This window comes from Ovis aries, chromosome 13, assembly GCF_016772045.2.
Source record: "Ovis aries strain OAR_USU_Benz2616 breed Rambouillet chromosome 13, ARS-UI_Ramb_v3.0, whole genome shotgun sequence".
Lineage (NCBI taxonomy): Eukaryota > Metazoa > Chordata > Mammalia > Artiodactyla > Bovidae > Ovis > Ovis aries.
This window is the reverse complement of record NC_056066.1, coordinates 31,291,342-31,310,285: the sequence shown is the minus strand read 5'-3', so window position 1 is coordinate 31,310,285 and position 18,944 is coordinate 31,291,342. Positions and strand designations below refer to the sequence as shown.

The window sequence follows — 18,944 nt, the reverse complement described above, 5'->3', positions numbered from 1 at the left end:
CCAGTTGTTTCTAGGACTTCCTGCGTGGTCCAGTGGTTAAGACTCTGGCTTCCAATGCAGAGAGCACAGGTTCGATCTCTGGTCAGGAAACTAAAATCCCACATGCCATGTGGCATGGACAAAAGATTTTTTAAAAAAATCAGTTCCAACTTTTAGAATCATTAGCTCAGATTGCACTACCTTCACTTAGTCAGTCATATTCAGAAATGGAAATGGTCCAGGTCTCTTGTTCACTGTTTAATATTCATTTTGTACTTATCAAAAGTTAAATTGTTATAGATCAAGGTATAAACCTAAGCATCTTGATACCTGACAACTTTTCTTTAAAAAAAGTTTTTTTATTGGAGTCAAGTTGATTTGCAATCTTGTGTTACTTTCCCCTGTATAGCAAAGTGAGTCAGTTATACATATGCATATATTCACTCTTTTAAATTCTTTTCCCTTGTAGGCCATTACAGAGTATTGAGTAGAGTTCCCTGTGCTGTACAGTGGGTTCTTATTGGTTATCTATTTTATATATAGTAGTGTGTTTATGTCAGTCCCGATCTCCCAGTTTATCCCCTTCCATAGCTTCTTAAAAATGATTTAATAGTCCAGCAGCCTCAACCCAATAGGTTCAAGTTTTCTGACTCCCATTTACTATAGAGTTTACTCACACACACACACACACACACACACACACACACACTCATACTGAAACACACATGTGGGCTCTCACACATAGACCAGAAAGGTTTATACTAGTCAGCCTGTAGCTTCCATACAAAAGCTATGCTGCAGATGGGTGATTTTTGTCTACTTGCAAAGGGGAAAGGGACAGTGTTCATTAGAAATCTATCATATGGTGGGTTTTCTTTGAAACGACTTTGTGAGATAGATATTTTATGCAATTAATTAATTAACAAGAATAGTTATAACATATACTTAGTGTTTAACTCCAAAAAATACTAAAGAATGCATGGTAGAAAATAACTCCCACTCCACTCCATTTTGTCTCCCAGAGATAAGCACTGTTTCCACCTCATACAGATACAGTGACACTGATTTTGCTAAAAAAGACAGATGGGGCTACTATCCACATAGTTCTGCACCTTGCTTTGGGCATTTAATCTTGAGAATGATATTTTATCCTTCTGTTATAACTGAGGATATCGGAGCTGCAAGATGGCAGGTCAGCTGACTTAGCAGTTGTAGAATGGACAATTCCAAGTCTGTCTGATTTTCATCTCAGGTACATTTTACTTCTTACTGCCACTTAAAGCACTGGAGAGATGTTTCATCCATGAAAGGTGGTGGCTGCACCAAGCCTAGGTAGGTCTACAACGCACCTGAAGTCAGTCTTCACTCCCTGCATGAATCCTCCTCCCACTCTTAGGATCTTCTTTAGGCTTCAGCTTCCAGTGGCTTTCTGTGACTCACCATTCCCTGCTTCAGCTGTGTTCCTGAGAGCACTCTACCGTTACTGTTTTCTTCAGAAAAGCTTGATGTCCCACCCCCTCTGACTCTTTCTCTCTTTAATGTGTCTCACTCATAATTAGAAATTCTTTTTCTAAGTGCAGTTGACCCTTGAACAACATGGTGTGTGTCAGGGGGTGGTGGGGTGGGTAGTTAAAAACACTAACCTTGGCACAGTCAAAAATCTGCACCCAGCTTAAAGTCACAACGCTGTGTCCAAGCTTCCTCTGTATCCAATGGCCTACATCCATAAATTCAGCAAGCATCAGATGATTTAGCATTTACTATTGAAAACAATCCATGGATTAGTGGATCCATGAATGTTTAAACTACTCATCTCACACATTAGCAAAGTAATGGTCAAAATTCTCCAAACTAGGCTTCAATAGTACGTGAACTGGGAACTTCCAGATGTTCAAGATGGATTTAGGAAAGGCAGAGGAACCAGAGATCAAATTGCAAACATCCATTGGATCATATAAATAGCAAGAGAATTCCAGAAAAACATCTACTTCTGCTTTATTGACTATGCCAAAACCTTTGACTGTGTGGATCACAACAAACTGTGGGACATTCTTCAAGAGATGGGAATACCAGACCACCTTACCTGCCTCCTGAGAAATCAGTATGCAAGCCAAGAAGCAACAGTTAGAACTGGACATGGAGCAATGGACTGATTTCAAATTGGGAAAAGATTTAACTTATATGCAGAGTACATCATACTGAATGCTGGACTATGTGAAGCACAAGCTGGAATCAAGATTTCAGGGAGAAATATCAATAACCTCAGATATGCAGATGACACCACCCTTATGGCAGAAAGCAAAGAGTAACTAAAGAGCCTCTTGATGAAAGTGAAAGAGGAGAGTGAAAAAGCTGACTTAAAACTCAGCATTCAAAAAACTAAGATCCTGGCATTCGGTCCCATCACTTCACAGCAAATAGATGGGGAAACAATGGAAACAGTGTCAGACTTTATTTTTGGGGGCTCCAAAATCACTGCAGATGATGACTGCAGCCATGAATTTAAAAGACCCTTACTCCTTGGAATAAAAGCTATGAAAAACCTAGACAGCATAATAAAAAGTAGAGACATTCCTTTGCCAACAAAGGTCTGCTTAGTCAAAGCTCTGGTTTTTCCAGTAGTCGTGTATGGATGTGAGAGTTGGACTATAAAGAAAACTGAGAGCCGAAGAGTAGATGCTTTTGAACTGTGGTGTTGAAGAAGACTCTTGAGAGACCCTTCGATTTGCAAGGAGATCCAACCATTCAATCCTACAGGAAATCAACCCTGAATATTGATTGGAAGCACTGATGCTGAAGCTGAAGCTCCAAAAATTTGGCCACCTGATGTGAGGAGCTGACTCATTAGAAAAGACCCTGATGCTGGGAAAAAGTTAATCAGGAGGAAAAGGGGACAACAGAGGATGAGATGGTTGGATGATATCACTGACTTGATGGACATGAGTTTCAGCAATCTATGGGAGTTGGTGCTAGACAGGGAAACCTGCTGTGCTGCAGTCCATGGGGTTGCGAAAGAGTTGGACATGACTGAGTGACTGAACTGAACTGAAGTTCAAATTCATGTTGTTCAAGGTATACTACAAAATAGCTAGATATTGGGCAATGTGTCTGGGGAAAGTATACCTGCTAAGTCACTTCAGTCATGTCCGACTCTGTGTGACCCCATAGACAGCAGCCCACCAGGCTCCCCCGTCCCTGGGATTCTCCAGGCAAGAACACTGGAGTGGGTTGCCATTTCCTTCTCCAATGCATGAAAGTGAAAAGTGAAAGGGAAGTCGCTCAGTTGTGTCCGACTCTTTGCGACCCCATGGACTGCAGCCTACCAGGCTCTTCCATCCATGGGATTTTCCAGGCAAGAGTACTGGAGTGGGGTGCCATTGCCTTCTCCGGAAAGTATACCACTAAGGGACAAAAGGAGGACCAAGACCCTGCCCCACCCCCACACCCCCACTTTCAGAGCCACACAGGTGTGTGTTGGATCATCAGAGCATCTTATCTGTCTTATGAGAAAGGTGAGCTTATGGCTTAACCTGGGTCCCACCCGAGGATTTCTCCAACTACAGCTAATGTCAAAAGGGTTCCTTCCTGAGCTGTAAAAAGGCAGACAAGAAACCGCCTCTGCGTTCCCTGCTAGTTCAGCCGGGTCCTCTGGCAATAAATGAGTAGGAAGTTTGTATGCAAATAGGGAGGATTTTAGGCATAGACAATAAAGCATGTCCAGAAACAAGAGAACAGGCTGTGTTAGTCCAACAGCAGGAGTCTAAGTGTGACTGGAGTATAGGATGGTAAGAGGAAGCTGGTTTGTTGAGCGAGCTGGATCCCAAAGCAGTGAGGGTGGTTGTTTACAGGAGGCCACGGGAAGTGGGAGGAGGACTTGTAGGGGCTGGAGTGGGTGGGCGTTTCATGATGTGCCAGGCAGTGCTCTGGGTTGCCAGAATGAGTAATTGACAGGGCAGGGGTCGAACTGAGTGAAAGGACTTTTATCAGCTAGTTCTGGAAGTATCAGGACTAGAGAACAGAGTTTGGAAACTGGATGTGAACCAAGGGAGACCAGTCAAATGGGACAGTCTGCCAGGGTTTTGCCATCAACGCTGCTCCGCCACCATGCTGAGTAATTTCCCAAGCTTCTGGGCAGCTTGGTATGACTTTTTCAATATTCAGACTCTTGGAGGTGAATGCGTGATGGTCCAACCCTGGATCACAGGCCCATAAAAGGGTCCTGTGATAATCTAGTTAAAGAGAGGTGGTGGTGACAGGCTTACGAAGTGGCAGGGGATAGGTTAAATGGAGAGGGAATAGTGGATTCAGGAGATGTGCATACAGTAGAATTGAATGGTCTACTGATCAGGAAAATGTAAGGTGGAGGTGTGGAAGAGAAGTGTGAAGAATACACTTATTTTCTGGCTTGAGTGACTTGCTGACTGATGATCCCCTCTTCCTGGAGAACCTCGGAAGAGGAATAGATTCTATGTTAGCTTCATTTACCATACTTCCAGATGAAGAAAGTCAAAGTGGTTAAGTATTCTGCTGAGAGTCATCCCCAGTGAGTGGCAAAACCAGGATACATGTTGGATTGGTTTGAATAAAAGCTTCATGCTCCTATTTACAATAGCCAGCACATGAAAGCAACCTAAATATTGAATGATGGATGTATGGTTAAAGATGTGGTTCCTATACACAATGGAATGTTCCTCAGCCATAAAAAAGAAGAGAATAATGCCATTTGCAGCAACATTGATGGACCTAGAGATTGTCATACTGAGTGAAGTAAGTCAGACAGAGAAAGACAAATATGATAGTGCTTATGTGTAGAATCTTGAAAAAGGGTACAGATAAACTTATCTACAAAACAGAACTAGTGTTATGGATATAGAAAATAAACTTATGGTTACCTGGGGGTGAAAGAGGGGGAGGGATAAATTGGGAGATTGAGATTGACATATAGATAACACTGTGTATAAACTAAATAACTAAATAGGACCTAGTGTATAGCACAGGGAACTCTACTCAATACTCTGTAATGACCTACATGGGAAAATGATCTAAAAAAGAGTAGATATATGTATATGTATAACTGATTCAGGACTTCCCTGGTAGCTCAGATGGTAAAGCATCTGCCTATAATGCGGGAGACCCAGGTTCAATCCCTGGGTCGGGAAGATCCTCTGGAGAAGGAAACGGCAACCCACTCCAGTACTCTTGCCTGGAAAACCCCAGGGACAGAGCAGCATGGTAGGCTACATTTCAGTTCAGTTCAGTTGCTCTGTCATGTCCAACTCTTTGCGACCCCATGAACCACACACAGTACGCCAGGCCTCCCTGTCCATCACCAACTCCCAAAGTTTATCCAAACTCATGTCCATTGAGTTGGTGATGCCATCCAGTCATCTCATCCTGTGTCGTCCCCTTCTCCTCCTGCCTTCAGTCTTTCCCAACATCAGGGTCTTTTCCAATGAGTCAGCTCTTCACATTAGGTGGCCAAAGTATTGGAGTTGCAGCTTCAACATCAGTCCTTCCAGTGAACACCCAGGACTGATCTCCTTTAGGATGGACTGGTTGGATCTCCTTGCAGTCCAAGGGACTCTCAAGAGTCTTCTCTAATACCACAGTTCAAAAACATCAATTCTTCAGCACTCAGCTTTCTTTGTGGTGCAACTCTTACATCCATATGTGACTACTGGAAAAATCATAGCTTTGACTAGATGGACCTTTGTCAGCAAAGTAATGTCTCTGCTTTGACAGTAATATGCTGTCTAGGTTGGTCGTAACTTTCCTTCCAAGGAGTAAGTATCTTAATTTCATGGCTGCAATCACCATCTGCAGTGATTTTGGAGCCGCCCAAAATAAAGTCTGTCATGGTTTCCCCTGATTCCCCATCTATTTGCCATGAAGTGATGGGATCGGATGCCATGATCTTAGCTTTCTGAATGTTGATCTTTAAGCCAATTTTTTACTCTCCTCTTTCAGTTTCATCAAGAGGCTCTTTAGCTCTTCTTCACTTTCTGCCATAAGGGTGGTGTCATCTGTGTATTTGAGGTTATTGATATTTTTCCTGGAAATCTTGATTCCAGCTTGTGCGTCATCCAGCCTGGCATTTCCCATGATGTACTCTTCATAAAGTTAAATAAGCAGAGTGACAATATACAGCCTTGATGTACTCCTTTCCCGATTTGACATACTCCTTTTCACAGTCTGTTTTTCCATGTCCGGTTCTAACTGTTGCTTCTTGACCTGCATACAGATTTCTCAGGAGGCAGGTAAGGTGGTCTGGTATCCCCAATTCTTGAAGAATTTTCCACAGTTTGTTGTGATCTACACAGTCAAAGGCTTTGGCGGTAACTACAGAAAAGTGTTTAAATGTTTAAATTCTCTGGAATTACAAGCATTTATTTAACAAATATTTATTTTGTACCTTCTGTGTATTTGAGGCATACAGACCAGGAATAAGGCAAAATAAGTGACATCTATGCCTTTATGAAGCTTCTCTTATAATCAAAAGAGATTGACAATATACAAATTAAGTACATAATGTATTTAATGGTGAGCAATGCTGTGGAAAACATAAAGCAAACCAAGGAGATAAAAATGTTGATCAACTGGAATACAGGGTTAGTTTTTATTTTATTAAGGTAATATTGATCAGATTAAAGGAAGAGGGATTCTGCCATGGGCATATTGGGAGCAAGAGGTTTTCTGGCAAAGGGAACAGAATTGCCAGTGGAAAGGCACTGTGACCAAGTTATTTTATCTCATGCTTCACAAAAGTATTGTGAGTACAGACAGTTCCAGACTTATAGTGGTTTGTTTAAGATTTTTGACTTTACAATGGTACAAAACCTTTGAATTCTGAATTTTTATTGTTTTTCCTGGGCTAGCCATACATGGTAGATATTCTCTTGTGATGCTAGGCAGTGCTTCTTATCAGCCACACGATCACATCAGTAAACAGCTGACACACAGAACTATTCTGGACTCAGACAACCATTTTGTTTTTCAACTTTCAGTATTCACTCAGTTACATGAGATATTCTTTACTTTATTATAAAATGGGCTTTGAGTTAGATCATGTTGCCCAACTGTAGGCTAATCCAAGTGTTCTGAACATGGGTAAATTAGGTGAGGCTAAGCTATGGTGTTTGATAAATTAGGGATATCAGGTTTTTCTATTTATTTTTTGGCTACACCATGAAGCATGTGGGATCTTAGTTCTCTGAACCAGGGATGGAACCCGTTTCCCCTGCAGTGAATGGATGGAGTCTTAAGCATTGGACTACCAAGGAATTCCCTATCAGATGCAGTCTTGACTTAAGGTGTTTTCAATTTACAGTGGGTTTATCCAGGATGTAACAGCGCAGGATAAGAATGCTACAAATGAGGCAGGAAAGAAATTAGTTGAAATTCACACCTGATTCATGCCTAAATACTTAGAAAATACTTCTAAATATTTTCCCTCTATTTTGAATTATAAGATCATATTCCAGAGACATGTCTGACAGAAAGAGGCCCTTAAAGATTCCAATTTGCCTGTGAAAACAAAAGTTGAATCACTTGTGCCAGAACAGCCAGAAATTTTCTACTAAGTCTAAAATTAAAATCTACCTGAATATAGGTGTGGATCAAATTGATCATATAAATGAGCAGTGAGGAATAGCATTCTAGTTAATTGTTACTAACTGTGAAATCAGACTTATTTTACAAATTTCTCTTCTGTAGTTTTAGAGATAGCTGCAAAATCAATCTTAATTTTGAGTGTTAAATATCAAAATAGAGCAATTAATAATTTGCATTAGATACGAGTTTTTAAACTATGGATGAAAGTGTTGAGTATTTTTATATGACTCTGTTTGGGTTCAAAGTTTTTGTTTTTAATAGTTATTTATTTGGCTGTTTCAGGTCTTAGTTGCAGCACATGGGATCTTTGTTGCATCCTTCAGGATCTTTCTTTGAGGTGCACGGACTGTTTAGTTGTGGTGCACAGGCTTCAGTAGTTAAGGCATGTGGGATCTTAGTTCCCAGACCAAGGATCAAACCCACATCCCCTGCATTGCAAGGCAGATTCTTAACTGGACCACCAGGCATGTCCCAGTTTCAAAGTCTTTAACCTTTTTTTTTTTTCCTCATGTTGAGCAGTCAAGTGGGATGTCAAGAACCTCTGCAGGATCACAGATGCGTTTTACTCAACAAATATTTATTGAGACCTTGCCTCATTCCTGATTAGCAAAAACTGTTTTTATTAAGCAATTAATGAAGGATGAGTTTGCCTTTGATTCAAGATTTTTTTTCCTATTGTTTTCTTAAAAGCTGCTGTCAAATCCTGTTTTACTGAGGATTTTTTAAAATCTTGGAAATACTGCTAAATTTTATTAAATGCCTCATTTTCCTTGGCTAAGATGATTGTGGCTTTCCTGCAGCAATCATATAATATGATAAATAAAATTATATTTTTCTCTTGGTGAACCATCTTTCCATCATGAGAATAAATGCTAGTAGTTCTTTTCTTAAAAAAAAAAAACAAACACAAAACTTCATGTATATATTTGTTTTTAAGAGACTTAAAAAAAAAAAAAAAGCTTTTAGGGACTTCCCTGGTGGTCCAGTGGTTAAGACTTTGCCTTCCAGTGCAGAGGGTGCAGGTTCCATCCCTGGTTCGGGAACTAAGATCCTACATGCTGCGTAGGGGGAGGGGGGAAAGGCTCTTTTAGGTTGAGAGCAAAATTAAGAGGAAGGTATGGAAATTTCCCATATTCCCCCCCTCTGCCTCCCTATTGTTAAATCCTCCACCAGAATGGTACATTAGTTACAACTGATGAACCTACACTGACACTGAAACCACTCATAGTCCATAGTTCACATCAGGGTTCACACTTGGTGTTGTACAATCTGTGCATTTGGACAAATGTATACTGACACATATCTCTCATTATAGTATCACACAGAGTATTTTCACTGCCCTAAAAGTGCTCTGTGCTCTGCCTCCTCATCCCTCCCTCCTCATTAACTCCTGGCAACCAGTGATCTTTTTAATGTCTTTATAGTTTTGCCTTTTCCAGAATGTCACAGTCTTGGAATCAAACAGCGCTAACAGTTCTTTTAAGGTAGTTCTTCAGATTTATGGTATGTTGCCTTGTTCATTCATTTTAATTGCTGAATGAGTAAGTGACAAAATATTTATCATTCTCCTCCTGAAGGGTAATTAGCCAGTTTCTCCATTCTTACTTGGTAGAAAATTCTAGGTTGGATATAATTTTGCCTCAGGATTTTGAAGCTGTTGGTCTGGTGCCTTCTGGCTTCAATGTCATCTGTTGAAAATGTAATAAATACTTATATAGTGTTTATGAGGTGTTTAGCATTGTCCCTACCTCTTGCTATAACATAGTTCATTTAATATTTATAAAAGCATTCTACTTTGTTCTAATTATAGTAGATACTATTAGTTTTAGCCCCATTTTAAATATGGGAAAATTGAGGTACAACAGATCAAGTATCAGGACTTCCCTGGTGGTCCAGTGGTTAGGACTTTGCCTTCCATTGCAGACTGTGCAGATTAAGTCCCTGGTCAGGAAGCTAAGATCCCACATGTCTCACAGCTGAAAAACCAAGATGTAAAACAGAAGCAATATTCTATCAAATTCAATAAAGACTAAGTATCTTGCCCCAGATCCTATAGCAGATGAACAGAAAGGCCCTTGACAGATGGGCACACAAGCTGATGGATAAATGCCTCCCCTGCCTGGCCTTCAGATGGACTATTCCCAGGTGTACCTCAGATGGTTTCTGAGGGGATGGCTGCCAGGATTAAGCTCCCCAGATTCCCATAGAATGGCCCGACCAAATCATGATTTCTCTTTCCACATCCCTTTGTCCTGCTTCTGGGTTCGCTTCTTATATAAACTTCATACTCGGGAACCTTTGAGTCAGGCTTTCCTTGGGGGTGGGTGAGGTGGTAGGCAGGTCAAGAGTTGGTATCAGAAGTGCCCAGAGAAAGTGTGATCCACTTAACAGTCAGACAGTAGCAAGGACCCATTGCTGGTGATAGGTGGAGTGGAGAGCACCCTAAACATCACAGTTACCCAGACTGTCACTGCTTGGAGCAAAGTGCACTGAAAATGAAGCTTTCACTTAAGAGATGGATAAACCTTTGTATAGTATGTGCCAATGATAATGACATGGATCGAAGATTGACTAGTTTGGGTTAATGCTTGAGAAGCTAATTATCAACTTGGTGCAGACTGTGAAAACTAGAAGACCTCCATGGCAGATTTAAAGAAGTTGTTATGACTTTGGCTGCCAAACATTTTGCCCGATGATTGAATTGTAACATTAGTTACAAACAGGATTAATGTATAGCCTTGGCAGTCTTCCTGTGCAGATACCACAATCACAATAGGAAAGGAGTAGGATATTGACATCTGTCATGGGACATTTGGATGATAAACCTGAGAATTCTTTTATAAATTATGAATTGTTTAATTCTTTTATAGTCATTTTTATTTGGCTGCATCAGGTCTTAGTTGCGGCACATGGAATCTTCATTGCGTCGCGTTGGGATCATTCCTTGTGGTGCTTAGTTCAGTTCAGTTGCTCAGTTGTGTCCAACTCTTTGCGACCCCATGAACCGCAGCACGCCAGGCCTCCCTGTCTATCACCAACTCAGGAGTTTACCCAAACTCGTGCTTTGAGTCGATGATGCCATCCAACCATCTCATCCTCTGTCTTCCCCTTCTCCTGCCTTCAGTTTTTCCCAACATCAGGTACTTTTCAAATGAGTCAGCTCTTCGCATCAGTTGGCCAAAGTATTGGAGTTTCAGTTTCAACATCAGTCTTTCCAATGAACACTCAGGATGGACTGGTTGGATCTCTTTGCAGTCCAAGGGACTCTCAAGAGTCTTCTCCAACACCACAGTTCAAAAGCATCAATTCTTCAGCGCTCAGCTTTCTTTATAGTCCAACTGTCACATCCATACGTGACTACTGGAAAAACCATAGCCTTGACTAGACGGACCTTTGTTGGCAAAGTAATGTCTCTTCTTTTTAGTATGCTGTCTAGATTGGTCATAGCTTTTCTTCCAAGGAGCAAGCGTTTTTTAATTTCATGGCTGCAATCCCCATCTGCAGTGATTTTGGAGCCCCCCAAAATAAAGTCAGCCACTGTTTCCACTGTTTCCCCATCTATTTGCCATGAAATGATGGGGCCGGATGCTATGATCTTAGTTTTCTGAATATTGAACTTTGAGCCAACTTTTTGACTCTCCTCTTTCACTTTCATCAAGAGGTTCTTTAGTTCTTATTCACTTTCTTCCATAAGAGTGGTATCACCTGCATATCTGAGGTTACTGATATTTCTCTCAGCAGTCTTGATTCTGGCTTGTGCTTCATCCAGCCCAGCATTTCTCATGATGTATTTTGCATATAAGTTAAATAAGCAGGGTAACAATATACAGCCTTGACATACTCCCTTCCCGATTTGGAACCAGTCTGTTGTTCCGTGTCCAGTTCTAACTGTTGCTTCCTGACCTGCACAGACTTCTCAAAGGCAGGTCAGGTGGTCTGGTATTCCCACATCTTTAAGAATTTTCAACAGTTTATTATGATCTACGCAGTCAAAGGCTTTGGCATAGTCAATAAAGCAGAAGTAGATGCTTTTCTGGAATTCTCTTGCTCCTTTGATGATTCAGCGGATGTTGGCAATTTGATGTCTGGTTCCTCTGCCTTTTCTAAAACCAGGTTGAACATCTGAAAGTTCATGGTTCACATATTGCTGAAGCCTGGCTTGGAGAGTTTTAAGCATTACTTTACTAGTGTGTGAGATGAGTGCAATTGTGCAGTAGTTTGAGCATTCTTTGGCATTGCCTTTCTTTGGGATTGGAATGAAAACTGATCTTTTCCAGTCCTATGGCCACTGCTGAGTTTTCCAAATTTGCTGGCATATTGAGTGCAACACTTTCACAGTGTCATCTTTAAGGATTTGAAGTAACTCAACTGGAATTCCGTCATCTCCACTAGCTTTGTTCGTAGTGATGCTTCCTAAGGCCCACTTGACTTCACATTCCAGGATATCTGGCTCTAGGTGAGTGATCACACCATTGGGGTTATCTGGGTCATGAAGATCTTTTTGTACAGTTCATCTGTGTATTCTTGCCACCTCTTCTTAATATATTCTGCTCCTGTTAGGTCCATACCATTTCTGTCCTTTATTGTACTTGTCTTTGGACGCAATTGTCACTTGGTATCTCTAATTATCTTGAAGAGATCTCCAGTCTTTCCCATTCTATTGTTTTCCTCTCTTTCTTTGCACTGATCACTGAGGAAGGCTTTCTTTTCTCTCCTTGGTATTCTTTGTAACTCTGCATTCAAATGGGTATATCTTTCCTTATCTCCTTCGCTTTTTGCTTGTCTTCCTTTCATAGCTATTTGTAAGGCATCATCAGACAGCCTTTTTGCTTTTTTGCATTTCTTTTTCTTGGGGATGGTTTTGATCCCTGTCTCCTATACTATGTCATGAACATCCATCCATAGTTGTGGTGTTCAGACTCTAATTTTGGGACTCCGGCTTAGTTGCTCTGAAGCATGTGGGACCTTAGTTTCCTAATCAGAGATCAAACCCATGTCCTGTGTATTGCAAGGTGGATTCTTAATCACTAGACTGCCAGTGAACTCCCTAAACCTGAGAATCTTGAAACTCCAGATTCCTCTAAGCTCTCTGGGCTGGGAGAAGCAGCTCCCCACCCCTGCCCCACATCCCTGGTGAGAGAGAAATGCTTCATCTTGCCTAGATTCAGGCAGAGACCTCAAGAGAGACAGATACCTCTCATTATGATGTTTTCCTCCTTAAGCTCTGCCCTTTCCTCCATCATTGCCTCCAGACTAATAACCAGGGTTAGGTCACAGCATGGCTTAAGCAAGAAAATACAACCTGTATTTTATATATCAAACAAATTGCAATAACTACTGGCAGAAGCCAAGGGAGCACATTTGGGAGTGGATCTTGAAAATGCTATAGCAGACAGGGCAGAATATACAACTGAAGAAGGGGGAGTTTATTCAAAAAGGAGCACTCTCCTGTGATGTGAAATCCAATGGGGTCTGGGTACAATGGCAGGTCACCTGGCACTCTTTCTGTGCCACCTGAAAATGCACGGTTCAACAGGTGGACAGTTCACTTTGGAGTCTGCATCTGTGGGTTCACATATTGAAAACTGATCTGTATAAGGGACTTGAACATCTGCAGATTTTGGTAGCTGCAGGGGTCCTGGAACCAATATCCCTTGGACACTGAAAGACTACTGTACTGAGACATTCTATGAGGCTTATCGGAAAATCCTTGGCATGATGATACCTACATCCATGGGATCCCCCATCAGCGATGTATTTTTACACTGGCTTTCTCACCTCTGCCTTACTTTCCCCAGTTTCTCACTCCTGATTCCAGGGATTTACTATTAAACAAACTAGCTATATAGAAGCTCCTTTCTTAGCTTTCCTTTGGAAATTAAGGAGAAGGACCTGGGCTGAGATAAAGTATTATTTGCAGAATAGGTTCCTTGGATTGATCTACCAATTTTCACCATATTGGGGTATATTTCATATTCTTTGCATCTACCCTGCTTTTTTTCCCAACATCTTCTTGTTGTTGTTCTGTCGGTAAGTCGTATCTGACTCTTCGTGACCCCATGGACTGCAGTATACCAGGCTTCCCTGTCCTTCACTATCTCCTGGAGTTTGCTCAAACTCATGTCCATTGAGTCAGTGATGCTATCCAACATCTCATCCTCTGCTGCCCCCTTCTTTTTTTTGCCCTCAATCTTTCCCAGCATCAGGGTCTTTTTCAGTGAGTTAGCTTTTCTCATCAGGTAGCCAAATATTGGAGCTTTAGCTTCAGCATCAGTCTTTCCAACATCTTAACTTGGATGCTAAACTAACTGGTTTTTCATTTTTTACTTTTGAATGTGTGCATTTAAGGCTGTACATTTCCATTCTTTCAGTAGAGCCCAGAGTGACCCCAAGGACTGTAGCCCACCAAGCTCTTCTGTCCATGGGATTCTCCAGGCAGAAATACTGCAGTGGGTTGCCATTCCCTTCTCCAGGGGATCTTCCCGACCCAGGGATCTGACCCAGGTCTCCTGCATTGCAGGTGGATTCTTTACTGTCTGAGCCACCAGGGAAGCCTCCATATTGGAGAACACACAATTAACAATGTTGTGATAGTTTCAGGTGGACATCAAAGGGACTCCGTCATACATATACATATATCCATTCTTCCCCAAATTCCCCTCCCATCCAGGCTGCCAAATAGTATTAAGCAAAGTTCCCTGTGCTATACAGTAGGACCTTGTTGGTCATCCATTTTTAAATATAACAGTATGTACATGTTGATCCCAAACTCCCTAACTGTATCTTACCCCATCCTTTTCCCTGACAACCATAAGTTTGTTCTCTAAGTCTGTGAGTTTGTTTCTGTTTTGTAAATAAGTTTATTTGTATCACTTCTTTTTAGATTCCACATATAAGGGATGTCATACCATATTACTCCTTCTCTGTCTGACTTATTTCACTCAGTATGACAATCTCTAGGTTCACCCACGTTGCTGCAAATGGCATTATTTCATTCTTTCTAAAGGCTGAGTAATATTCCATTGTATATATGTACCGTATCCATTCCTTTGTCGATGAACTTTTAGGTTGCTTCTGTGTCTGGCTACTGTAAACAGTACTACATCCCACAGTTTGGTGTGTTGGCTTTTTACTCATTTTGTCTAAATATTTTGAAATTTTAAGATGATTCTTTGACCTATGTAATATTACTATTTGAAAGTGTGTTTAAGTATAGGGGCAATTTTGTAGTCTTTCTGTTATTGATTTCTAGTTTTCCTGGTTTGCAATCAGAGAATAAGATATGTGTGATATCCATTCTATAGAATCTGTCAGAACCTGTATTATGGAGTGGAACATGGCCAGTTTTTAGAGGTATTCTAAGTTGGCTTGAGAAGAATGTGTTGTCTTTTTCTAAGTTGTGTTGTTCAATCCATTTTTTTTCTCATTTTCTGTATCCCTGAGAGAAAGATGTGTTGACTGTATCAAATTTGTATACTTTGAGGTTATGTTGCTGTTCAGATTCAGAATTTTTATCTGTACCTAAGGCAGTGGCACCCCACTCCAGTACTCTTGCCTGGAAAATCCCATGGACGGAGGAGCCTGGTGGGCTGCAGTCCATGGGGTCGCAAAGAGTTGGACACAACTGAGCGACTTCACTTTCACTTTTCACTTTCATGCATTGGAGAAGGAAATGGCAACCCACTCCAGTGTTCTTGCCTGGAGAATCCCTGGGACGGGGGAGCCTGGTGGGCTACCATCCATGGGGTCGCACAGAGTTGGACACAACTGAAGCGACTTAGCAGCAGCAGCAGAAAGTTATTATTCTATTTACAATAGCCTACCTTTTATTCTGAAGTGATTTTCTTTATTTCTAATAATACTTCCTACCTTCGTGTCTGTCTTATCTGATATTTTAACTTTTTCTTTTGGTTAGTATTTCCTTTGCATATAATTTTACATACTGTTACTTTCATCTTTTCTGTGTCATTTTATTTTTACCTAATCTGTGAATTTCTGTCTTTTATCTTTAGTTTACGTATATCTATTTTAATGACTGATATGTTTGCATTTATACCATCTTATTTTGTGCTTTTTAAACTTTCTACTTACTTATTTTTGCTTACTTTTCTCCACATTCTTTTTCTGTCTTCTGTTGAGTGGGTTGATTTTTCTCTATTTTCTTTTCTCCTCCACTGGTTTATGAGTGTTCCCTGGTGGCTCAGAGGTTAAAGTGTCTGCCTGCAATGCGGGAGACCTGGGTTCGATGCCTGGGTCGGGAATATCCTTTGGAGAAGGAAATGGCAACCAACTCCAGTATTCTTGCCTGGAGAATCCCATGGATGGAGGAGCCTGGTGGGCCATAGTCCTCGGGGTCGCAAAGAGTCGGACATGACTGAGCGACTTCACTTTACTTTATAATGGTAGTCTTTTTTTTTTTTTTTTCAGCTGTATTGAGGTATAATTGACAGTGTTGTAATCCATTTAAAATGTACAACGTGATGATTTTTAATATATTTTACACTGTGAAAGAATCCCTACAATTGAATTAATTAACACACCCATCACCTCATGTATTACATAGGATGTCTTAACATTTAAACAGTGCAGGGACTTCCTTAGCAGTCCAGTGGTTAAGACTCTGCCTTCCAACGTGGGGAGCTTGGTTTCGATTCCTGATCTGGGAACTAAGATCCCACACAGTGCATGGTGCAGCCAAAAAAATAACAACATTGTTGTTGAGTTACTCACCTGTGTCCAACTTTGCAACCCCATGGACTGCTCTACTCCAGCCTTCCCTATCCTTCACTATCTCCGAGAGCTTGCTCAAACTCATGTCCTTTTTCACCTTCATCAAGAGGCTCTATAGTTCCTCTTCGTTTCTGTGGTAAGGGAGATGTCATCTGCATATCTGAGGTTACTGATATTTCTCCCTGAAATCTTGATTCCAGCTTGTGCTTCATCCAGTCTGGCATTTTGCATGATGTACTCTGCATATAAGTTAAATAAGCAGGGTGACAATATATAGACTTGATGCCCAGTTTTGAACCAGTCTGTTGTTCCATATCTGGTTCTAACTGCTGCTTCTTAACCTGCATGTAAGTTTCTCACAAGAGAAGACTCTATACATGGACATCACCAGATGGTCAACACCAAAATCAGATTGATTATATTCTTTGCAGCCAAAGATGGAGAAGCTCTATACAGTCAGCAAAAACAAGACCGGGACCTGACTGTGGCTCAGATCATGAACTCCTTATTGCCAAATTCAGACTTAAATTGAAAAAAGTAGGGAAAACCGCTAGACCATTCAGGTATGACCTAAATCAAATCCCTTATGATTATACAGTGGAAGTGAGAAATAGATTTAAGGGTCTACATCTGATAGATAGAGTGCCTGATGAACTATGGAATGAGATTCCTGACATTGTACAGGAGACAGGGATCAAGACCATCCCCATGGAAAAGAAATGCAAAAAGCAAAATGGCTCTCTGGGGAGGCCTTACAAATAGCTGTGAAAAGAAGAGAGGCGAAAAGCAAAGGAGAAAAGGAAAGATATAAGCATCTGAATGCAGAGTTCCAAAGAATAGCAAGAAGAGATAAGAAAGCCTTCTTCAGCAATCAATGCAAAGAAATAGAGGAAAACAACAGAATGGGAAATACTAGAGATCTCTTCAAGAGAATGAGAGATACCAAGGGAACATTTCATGCAAAGATGGGCTCGATAAAGGACAGAAATGGTATGGACCTAACAGAAGCAGAAGATATGAAGAAGAGGTGGCAAGAATACACAGATGAACTGTACAAAAAGATCTTCACGACCCAGATAGTCATGATGATGTGATCACTAATTTAGAGCCAGACATCTTGGAATGTGAAGTCAAATGGGCCTTAGAAAGCATCACTACAAACAAAGCTAGTGGAGGCGACGGAATTCCAGTTGAGCTGTTTCAAATCCTGAAAGATGATGCTGTGAAAGTGCTGCACTCAATATGCCAGCAAGTTTGGAAAACTCAGCAGTGGCCACAGGACTGGAAAAGGTCAGTTTTCATTCCAATTCCAAACAAAGGCAATGCCAAAGAATGCTCAAACTACCACACAATTGCACTCATCTCACATGCTAGTAAAGTAATGCTCAAAATTCTCCAAGCCAGGCTTCAGCAATACATGAACTGTGAACTCCCTGATGTTCAAGCTGGTTTTAGAAAAGGCAGAGGAACCAGAGATCAAATTGCCAACATCTGCTGGATCATCAAAAAAGCAAGAGAGTTCCAGAAAAAACATCTATTTCTGCTTTATTGACTATGCCAAAGCCTTTGACTGTGTGGGTCACAATAAACTGTGGAAAATTCTGAGAGAGATGGGAATACAGACCACCTGACCTGCCTCTTGAGAAATCTGTATGCAGGTCAGGAAGCAACAGTTAGAACTGGACATGGAACAACAGACTGGTTCCAAATAGGAAAAGGAGTATGTCAAGGCTGTATATTGTCACCCTGCTTATTTAACTTCTATGCAGAGTACATCATGAGAAACTCTGGACTGGAAGAAACACAAGCTGGAATCAAGATTGCCAGGAGAAATATCAATAACCTCAGATATGCAGATGACGCCACCCTTATGGCAGAAAGTGAAGAGGAACTAAAAGCCTCCTGATGAAAGTGAAAGAGGAGAGTGAGAAAGTTGGCTTAAAGCTCAACATTCAGAAAATGAAGATCATGGCATCTGGTCCCATCACTTCATGGGAAATAGATGGGGAAACAGTGGAAACAGTGGCAGACTTTATTTTGGGGGGCTCCAAAATCACTGCAGATGGTGACTACAGCCATGAAATTAAAAGACACTTACTCCTTGGAAGAAAAGTTATGACCAACCTAGATAGTATATTCAAAAGCAGAGACATTACTTTGCCAACTAAGGTCCGCCTAGTCAAGGCTATGGTTTTTCCTGTGGTCATGTATGGATGTGAGAGTTGGACTGTGAAGAAGGCTGAGCACCAAAGAATTGATGCTTTTGAACTGTGGTGTTGGAGAAGACTCTTGAAGGTCCCTTGGACTGCAAGGAGATCCAACCAGTCCATTCAGAAGATCAACCCTGGGATTTCTTTGGAAGGAATGATGCTAAAGCTGAAGCTCCAGTACTTTGGCCACCTCATGAGAAGAGTTGACTCATTGGAAAAGACTCTGATGCTGGGAGGGATTGGGGGCAAGAGGAGAAGGGGACGACCCAGGATGAGATGGCTGGATGGCATCACGGACTCGATGGACGTGAGTCTGAATGAACTCCGGGAGTTGGTGATGGACACGGAGGCCTGGCGTGCTGTGATGCATGGGGTCGCAAAGAGTCGGACATGACTAAGCGACTGAACTGAACT

At 41.2% G+C, this 18,944-nt stretch overlaps 1 non-coding gene across 1 annotated transcript; it reads left to right on the top strand.

The window, feature by feature from the left end:
* The first annotated feature begins 5,066 nt into the window (after positions 1 to 5,066).
* Positions 5,067 to 5,138, top strand: TRNAY-AUA (transfer RNA tyrosine (anticodon AUA)). Its single transcript has one exon. It is a non-coding gene; the product is annotated as a tRNA-Tyr (tRNA).
* Positions 5,139 to 18,944: the final 13,806 nt, after the last annotated feature.